Source organism: Miscanthus floridulus, chromosome 1 (assembly GCF_019320115.1).
Source record: "Miscanthus floridulus cultivar M001 chromosome 1, ASM1932011v1, whole genome shotgun sequence".
Lineage (NCBI taxonomy): Eukaryota > Viridiplantae > Streptophyta > Magnoliopsida > Poales > Poaceae > Miscanthus > Miscanthus floridulus.
Genome location: NC_089580.1, coordinates 181,958,128 through 181,966,928, shown reverse-complemented (window position 1 = coordinate 181,966,928; position 8,801 = coordinate 181,958,128). Strand labels below are relative to the sequence as shown.

The 8,801-nt window shown below is 45.6% G+C and overlaps 1 pseudogene; it reads right to left on the bottom strand.

Moving 5' to 3' along the window:
- Window positions 1-6,245: 6,245 nt before the first annotated feature.
- Window positions 6,246-7,735, bottom strand: LOC136467886 (aspartic proteinase 36-like; annotated as a pseudogene).
- Between the last annotated feature and the right edge of the window lie 1,066 nt (window positions 7,736-8,801).

The window sequence follows — 8,801 nt, the reverse complement described above, 5'->3', positions numbered from 1 at the left end:
GGCGCCCACAACACTGTCGATGCCCTAGAGGCACGTGGGGGGAGCCTTACCGTATTTGTCTGGTATGGGAGTTGATGGCGCCCACAACATTGTTACGGGAAATGTCGGCGCCTACAACACTGCTTGGGTTCTGTCGTGCCAGGAGGGTCACAGGGTACTGTCCGGTAGGTGCATAGGGTATGGTCCCTGGTATTGCAGTTTGACTTTGTGCACCCTACCTTACTTTCTTCGTTCATTTCCTGGTCCTTACCGAGCGGGCGTCCCCGGTCGGTTGGTCCCAGTCGGCTTTGATTGCACCAATCGGAGAGGAGCTGTAAGCAGGGGTTCGGTGTTTTCCCGGTCGGAGAAGCGGGTCAGAGTCAGAAGTGGTGTTTTGGCCAGGCCTTTCGGTCAGAGAGGCCGTCCGGAGGCGCGCTGGAGACCGAAGCGAGCGCTCCGGTCGGAGAGGCGGGTCGGAGTCGGAAGCGGGCGCCGTTCCTCCTCGGCCAGGCCTTCCGGTCGGAGATTGTATCGCCCTTCTAGCCTGTCGTTTTAGGTACTTGGGCCGATCCAAGAGTTGGGCATTGGTTCACAACGTTTGTCTGCTAGGCCGAGCCTTTGCTGGGAAGTCGGTCCATGAGGGACCCCGAGTTTATGAACCCGACACCATTTCATCACCATTGCTGATTATTCTTCGGAGTTCATATATTTTTACATCATGTACTACCCGTTCTACATATTTGTATTGCAGGATCATCGTCCAGGTTATCAGACCACCTGGTGCTCGGACTTCTCCATCGATCAACTAGTTGGACCGCTAGGTTCATAGACTTCGTCATCGACCAGTTGATTGGACTGTTCACCGGTAGCTTCTACTCAATGCTCACTTCGCTGCCGACCAGTTGACCGGACTGTTCGTCGCTCATGCTTCATCATCAGCTACGCCGGGGACTCCTCAGAGCTTGGACATCGCTAGCTACGCCGAGGACTCTTCGGTGGTCGGACATCGCCAGCTACGCCAGGGACTCCTCGGTGCTCGCCAGCTACACCGAGGACTCCTCGGTGCTCGGACATCGCCAGCTACGTCGGGGACTCCTCGGTGCTCGGACATCGCCAGCAACGGTAGGGACTCCTCGGTGCTTGGACATCGCCAGCTACGTCGGGGACTCCTCGGTGCTCGGACATCGCCAGCTACGCCGGGGACTCCTCGGTGCTCAGACATCGCCGGCTATGCCGAGGACTCCTCGTTGCTCGGACATCTCCAGCTATGCCGGGGACCCCTCGGTGCTCGAACATCGCCAGCTACGTCGGGATTCCTCGGTGCTCGAACATCGCCAGCTACGCCGGGGATTCCTCGATGCTCGGACATCGCCAGCTACGCTGGGGACTCCTCGGAGCTCGGACATCGTCAGCTACGCCGAGGACTCCTCGGTGCTCGGACATCGCCAGCTACGCCGAGTCTCCTCGGTGCTCGGACATCGCTAGCTACGCGGGGGATTCCTCGGTGCTCAGACATCGCCAGCTACGCTGGGGACTCCTCGGTGTTCGGATTCTTTGTGCAAGCATCACCAGCTAAGCTGAGGACTCCCTTGGCGGTCGGATCTTGCTACATCTCATCGGTGTGCTATCAAGCTGCTCCATGCTGTTCGGATCAAGGTGCTGATCTTGGGCAGCATGTCCGGGGTCTTGATACGCGCATGTTAGATGACGTCGACAAACTTTTAGATTTCTTTTCTTTGACCCTGCTACAAGATTCATTCTTCATCTTCCAGCAGCCTCGGGGACTAAGTGGCTATACTTCACCTAGCGGTGAATGTAGTGCTTATTTCTTGATTTACCCTGCTTATTGACGGAGTCTAAGTGGCTACACTTCTCCTAAGTGAAAGAATTTTTAAATTTTATCTTGAGCCCCTTATATCCTTCTGGCAAGCCTTACTTGGCTAAGTCCGAGGTCTCCTAACCAGTTAAACTGGTCGGCATTGACTTTCACCGCCCAAGTCACCAGTTAAACCGGTCGGCTTCGACTTTCACCGCCTAGGTCACCAGTTAAACTGGTCGGTTTCGACTTCCACTGCTCGGACTTGTTCAAGACAGCGTTGCTCAAAGGATACGAGGCGCTCGGGGATTAGCTGTGGGGGTATGACCCCTGGTATCCACAAGACAAGACATGGGCCGCACCATCAGAGGTGGCACTGGTCGACGTGCACCGCAAGATATTGTATAGTATCAAATATGATACTTTCTTTGTAACTCTACCCCTCCAGAGCATATAAGGAGAGGCAGAGGTCCCCTAGTCATCAGCTACTATATCTCATATTCAATACAATACACCAAAGACACAAGACGTAGGGTATTACGTCGATCAGACGGCCTGAACCTATCTAAATTGTTGTCTCTGTGTCTTGTGTCACCATCCGGTTCCTATCACGCGCACCCCCACCGATCAATCTAACTTGGGATATCCCTCGGAGGACTGTCGAGCATCTTTTGTCGACACCCAGGTTGTAAAGATATGAATACCTATGAGACAGGCACTGGACAGTTAATCAGTAATAACAAATGTAGCATCCTGTTTGGCCGCAATGTTTCTAATGTTAATGCCACTGCAGTCACTAGCTGCTGGGATACACATGCTAGAAGTTTTGAGGAAAAGTACCTTGGGCTACCTGTTCCGGAAGGAAGAATGGTTAATGGCAAATTTAAAAGCTTGAAAGAAAGATTCAGCAAGAGAGTCAATGACTGGTCAGAGAAATACCTGTCAAGTGGGGGTAAAGAGGTTCTGATTAAATAAGTTTTACAGGGCCTTCCCACCTATGCTATGAGTGTTTTTAAGTTCTCTGCAAGTCTCTGTGATGATCTTGAACAAATGATTAGAAACTTCTGGTGGGGTGATGAAAATGAAAGAAAAAAGGTACATTGGCTAGCCTGGGACAAAATTACTAAACCTAAAGTGAGAGGAGGCATTGGCTTTAGAGACCTCAGGTGCTTCAACCAAGCCCTCCTGGCTAGGCAAGCCTGGCGCCTACTACAATACCCAAACAGCCTCTGTGCAAATGTGCTGAAAGCAAAATACTACCCGTTTGGCAATCTGTTGGATACCAGTTTCCCAAAAAATTCCTCACAATGTTGGAAAGGCATTGAACATGGTCTTGAACTCTTAAAAAAGGGTGTCATCTGGAGAGTTAATTGTGGTCAAGGAATCCGAATTTGGAGAGACAACTGGATACCCCGATCTGACTCTTTAAAAATTTCAAGTCCGGTTAAGAACTCTAGAGTAAGAAGAGTGGCAGACCTGATGACTCAAAACCCCAGGGGCTGGAATGAAACTCTCATAAGATAGACCTTCCTTTTCCATGAAGCAGAGGAAATCCTTGGCATTAGAATCCCAGTTAGAGGGGGAAGATATCCTTGCTTGGCACTATGAGAAAAATGGCATCTTCTCTGTCAGAAGTGCCTACAAACTCGCAGCGGAGTCCAAATCACCTGAGACTTGTGGCAGAAGCCTATCAGCTAACAGGAACATTTTTGACGCAATCTGGAAAACCCTGGTGCCACAAAAAATAAAAATCTTTGCATGGAAATTGGCCCTTAATGCCTTGGGAGTCCAAACAAACAGACTGAAACACCACATAACTCCTGACGCAACCTGTTCGATCTGCGGAGTAGAACCTGAAAATGGGCATCATACCATGGTTCGCTGTACCAAAGCATCTGCTCTAAGATATGCCCTGCGTTAGTCTTGGGACCTTCCTGGTGAGTCGGCTTTCAATTACACAGGGCCGGATTGGCTGTTGGCGACAAAATTGTTTCACGCGTGATGAGACTCAAATTTCAAAAAATAGAAAACCCTTCAATACGATGTCGGATGAAGATAATTTTTATATGTAAATTGTAGACGTCGATGAGATCTACAACTTTGTAGTTTTGAGTTTTTTCATTTGAGGACAGTAAGATGCTTAAAAAAATAATATAAAATTTCAGCACCATATTTTATCGCGTGATGAGACTCAAATTTCAAAAAATAGAAAACCCTTCAATACGATGTCGGATGAAGATAATTTTTATATGTAAATTGTAGATCTCGATGAGATCTACAACTTTGTAGTTTTGAGTTTTTTCATTTGAGGAAGTTAAGATGCTCGAAAAAATAATATAAAATTTCGACGCTCATAAAAATATCAAAAGTTACTGTTCATCCACAAAACCGCCCAGAAGGTTGAAAGTTGAACTTTTTCGAGAGTTGGAGGGCCAAAGTTGTCCGGTTTTGAAGTTCGAGGTTGAAATCCGAACTTTGCTGTAAGTTGGAGGGTGTAAATTGGACTTAACCCTTTTGCTAAATAGAGTTAACAAAGATACCAGGATAAAATTAATGCTTCTTTTCTGGAGGATTTGGCATCACAGAAACGATATTGTGTTTGGGAAAGGTGATTCCACTATTTCTGTATCTGTGGCTTTTCTGGAAAATTACCTGGTCTCCCTGAACACAAGTGCGGCAAGTGACTCCGATGTTTCAGCTAAAGGGAAATCACCTTGTACCTCTGAAAAACCGCATGCCCCTCTTGGAAATATTCCAGCTTGTGAAAAGGAATTTCCTTGGTTGCCGCCTCCTCCTGGATGGATAAAACTAAATGTCGATGCCAGCTATGACCCTATCAAAAGAAAGCAGGTACAGGTTTTGTGGCTAGAAATCATGCGGGTGATGTGGTCTTCTCAGGTTGGTCCTGCGATAGCCTGTGTGGATCTGCCGAAGAGGCAGAATGCATAGCTGCACTGTCGGGTATTCGCAAAGCCCTTCAATTAAAGATGATAATGGGGACCCGCCACCCGATACCCGACGGGTATTTACTCCATTATGGTCTAAATATGGACTAAACACACTACCCACGGGTACATAAACGGACCAAACCCTTCACCCATCGGGTACGTGGGTATGGGTATGTTCCAGCAGTCCCCGTAACCATTTACCCATAGGTGAAAAATACCTGGCCATCTAAAAGAGATCAATGCTCCGTGGTTAGACTATAGATTCTGACAAGTAATGCAGGTAGAGAGAAACAAATATGCTTGCCAATAACCTTGGTCATATTTGGTGCAAAAACCATAGCAATGTTGCGAGCATTCATCTTGTTGTAGCTTTCATTTTCCACCACATCTGCCATGAGATTGATGGCCCATTCAAGCAATGATGCTTCAACAGGAGGTAGGGTACTTGCAAGATGGCTACACTCTTCTTCAGTGTTGTAGTGCATCACTTGTTCTGGAGTCAACGAGTCCAATACTCCACTTGGAAGTTCCCGAAACCATGTCTATAATCAGTAACTTCTACATTAATCATGACTAATGTAGAGGAGAAACTAAATGGAAAGGAATCTTAATTTGTAGAAGATATTATTATATGTTATTATTTGTCTAATTTTATGTGCTCTGGTTAGTGGTGGTTGCTGTTGAATTGTTGATTTTCATGTGCGTGAATAAATTGTTGGTGGGTACGGGTGACCCGACGGGTATGATTTACCCAGCCGAGTATGGGTTTGGAGAAAATTCCCTACCCATGACGGATATGTGTATTCTGACGGTACCAAATTTTTATGACGGGGATGAGTCTAGGGTGGCCATACCCGATGGGAATTTACCCATTGCCACCCTTACCTTCAATTCTCCTCGGGGCCTATCTTATTGGAGTCAGATTGCTTAAATGTTGTTCAGGCTATCACAGAAATTTCTTTAAACCGGTCTGCCAACTGCTACATCATAGAAGAACTAAGAGAACACTGAGCCTCTTCCAGCGTTTCAAAGTCTCAAAATGTCATCGAAACGCTAATGGAGTAACCCATGAATTGGGAGTTTATTTTCTTCTGGTTTTTTGTCTGAAGCTGTCCCGGCCTGCGCGTCGGCAGCTTTAGAACATGATTGTAAACATGATCCTATATCTTAATATAAAAGCTCTTTTCTTTCAAAAAAAGAAATATTAGGGATCTATATTTTCATAAGTAAAAAAAAAAACTATAAGTAGCACTGATCAAGTTTATAAAAAAGAAGAAAAACACATATGACTTCAAATTAGCTTAACTAAAAATATTCTGAAGTATTTTTTTTATAATATACCTCTTTTATGTGGTAGATGTTAACTTAATATAGTTTGACTTTAAGATAAATTTAGATTCTTTATAGTTCAGGACGGAAGGAGTAACGAAGAATTCATCACAGTACAAGAAACAACTATGGGCATCATGCACGTCATTGTCTTGAAAAAAAAATGAGAAAATTCAAATCGTGAGAAGCTTATAGTCGTATTCTGTCCATCCAATGACTTGAGTTTCCGGATTGTAAACAACCACCTTGTTTGACAGGACTAAATCTGAAAAAACACTATAATGTTGGAAGTAATAAATAGAAAAAAGTAGTTAAATTAACCATCAATTCCTTCCTACCTCCCAATATCACCATATCCTTCCTATCTTGGACTGATACTCCGTTCTGAAGCCCCACACAATATCAGTCACTCTACAGAGAGAAAAATGTTATGGTATTAACTGTGCATGTACACTGACAAAGATTATATATCCGAGTAATATATATCAACACTGAGTTGCTCAATGCAGGGGCGGGCCGAGTACATAAGGAGCAGGGGCACGTGCCCCACTCAAACTCTAGGTTTACAAGAAAATATGTCTTCTTTTGTATAGATGTAGAGGTCAGTCAGTAAAAAACCGTCACTCAAATTTTGTGCTAGTTCTGCCCCCTAATTCGGCGAGTCTTATTACCCGTTAGACAAAAGGTAGTCATGTGGATAACTATTCAATTCAAGATCTCCCTCAAAATGGAACGTGATTTTAGGAAACACATCATCGACTCTGCAAAAGTAAAATTTGTGGAAAAAAGAGCGCAAAATCTAACAAGTCAATCCGTTTGAAAGACACGTTACAGAACTTTGTCAGTCTTTCCAACTTACCTTTCAAATGCTGAAAACACTGAAAGTCCTTAAAATTGTATAATAATGTATCACTGTGTCAATCGAATAGCTATAATATCCAAAATAAATTTGCATTGTATAAGCACATATATACTCCGTATATGTGTGAGAACTGATGCAGGTGCATGCAAGATTTCATACTGCTATCGCTACAGCCTTGTAAACAACTTCCGAGAGATGCACCAATGTAGTGCCGCTATCAATGATGTCACCTCATTTCCAGTAAAAATATCTAGAGGTAGCAGTAGGGTAGTTCCACCAACATCAATTAGTTTAGGTTTACGTCATAGTTTGATCTACATGCATGGTAAATTTTCAACGTGTCACACATACTCTAAAAAGAGAGAGATCCAAATCAGCCCTAAGTAGGCAACGTGTCATATATGAGGGAAAAACAAGAAGAAGAGTATAGTTCTAATTGCTAGCTAGTATAAATTGGCATTAGGTACGTGTTAGGCACGAAACCCGTCGTCTTCGCAACGTTAGGTTGCACCACGTTTCTGATAACAAAAATTCCACCACCATTAGTGGTGTCCAAACAATGAGCAAAAATTTTCCTCGCTTTACATGCAACAGCGAGCTACGACAGAATTGCGGAATCAAATCGACCAAAACCAAGAATCCCATCAAGCGCTTGGTCCTGTGCTAGTTTGGTACCACAGCTACAAATAATGGACCTAGAATTTGAGGGGCCACGTGCCCCCGCTCCTTGTGTACTGGTCCGCTCCTCGTTATCAATTGTACATGCTAGCTCCAAGTATAACAACAACGACCCTCACCCATTAAGACAGGGATAGGCGGTATACCCCAAACCCATTTTTGCTTGGCACGTATCGCAGTTGAAACAATTGATACTCATTCTCCCCGTCCCAATGTCCACTTGAAGATGACACGCATTTCCTAGCATGCCGAGCTTGAGCTCGGTGAAGTACAACCTGCACATACACAACGATCTCGCTTGCCTTATTAATTAGCAAGTTAGCAACTAATAATGAAGATGGAAACGAGTGCATCGGGGCAGTGACGGAACCAATAATTTTGATTAAAAGGACCGGACAAATATAATAACATGTTTAAGTGTGATAAATATATTTAATGTCTTTTTCTGTTGTAAATTAAACTATTTATAGGGGTATTAAAACCTTTTTCTACTGTGTTGGGAGGCATGACCCCTGGTTCGGCCAGCGGGGTCTTGCTCTCCCAATCTTGTCACTGACTAGATTTCCTCCAAGAGTGATGTCGATGCCGGATAGGTGCTTGCGAAAATTATGCATAAGCAGATTGGCGAGGTGGTCACCTCCCCCACCGCCTTGGAGTCGGACCTTGCGACGCAGCTCTAACATTGCGGTGCCGGCAGACGCCACGTGGCTGTGCGTGGCAGCAAGAGTTGTGGTCAAGATCATCGGTAGGAGAAGATGTATGGCGTTGGCGAGAGAGGGAGAGGCCATTTTGCTTCAGTGTTAGAGAGGGAAGGCAAAGCGAGGTGAGAGAGGGGCAGAGATGTGGGGGGGGGGGGGGGGACACACGAGATCGGAGCGTGAGATATGTATATGGTGGTGTTAGAGCTCTAGCGGGCTAGCTGCGGAAATGAGGCCATGAACATCCGTGCGGAGGTCAGCTTCACGGTAGCAGAGGCAGAGAGTCGAGAGTAGTGTGGCATGTTGGCGCAGCTCTGTGGTACTGACGAAGAGTAGAGGGTCGTCGGAGAGGGGATGGGAGGCACTGCGACCGCGAGAAGGCTGGTTCCGTTTTAGGTCTGCGGGAGAGAAAGAGCGCGGCCTATGGAGGGTAGAGGTGTGCCTCTCCTATTGCGAGGGTGCGTGTGGGCAATAAAACTAGCAGTAGTAGT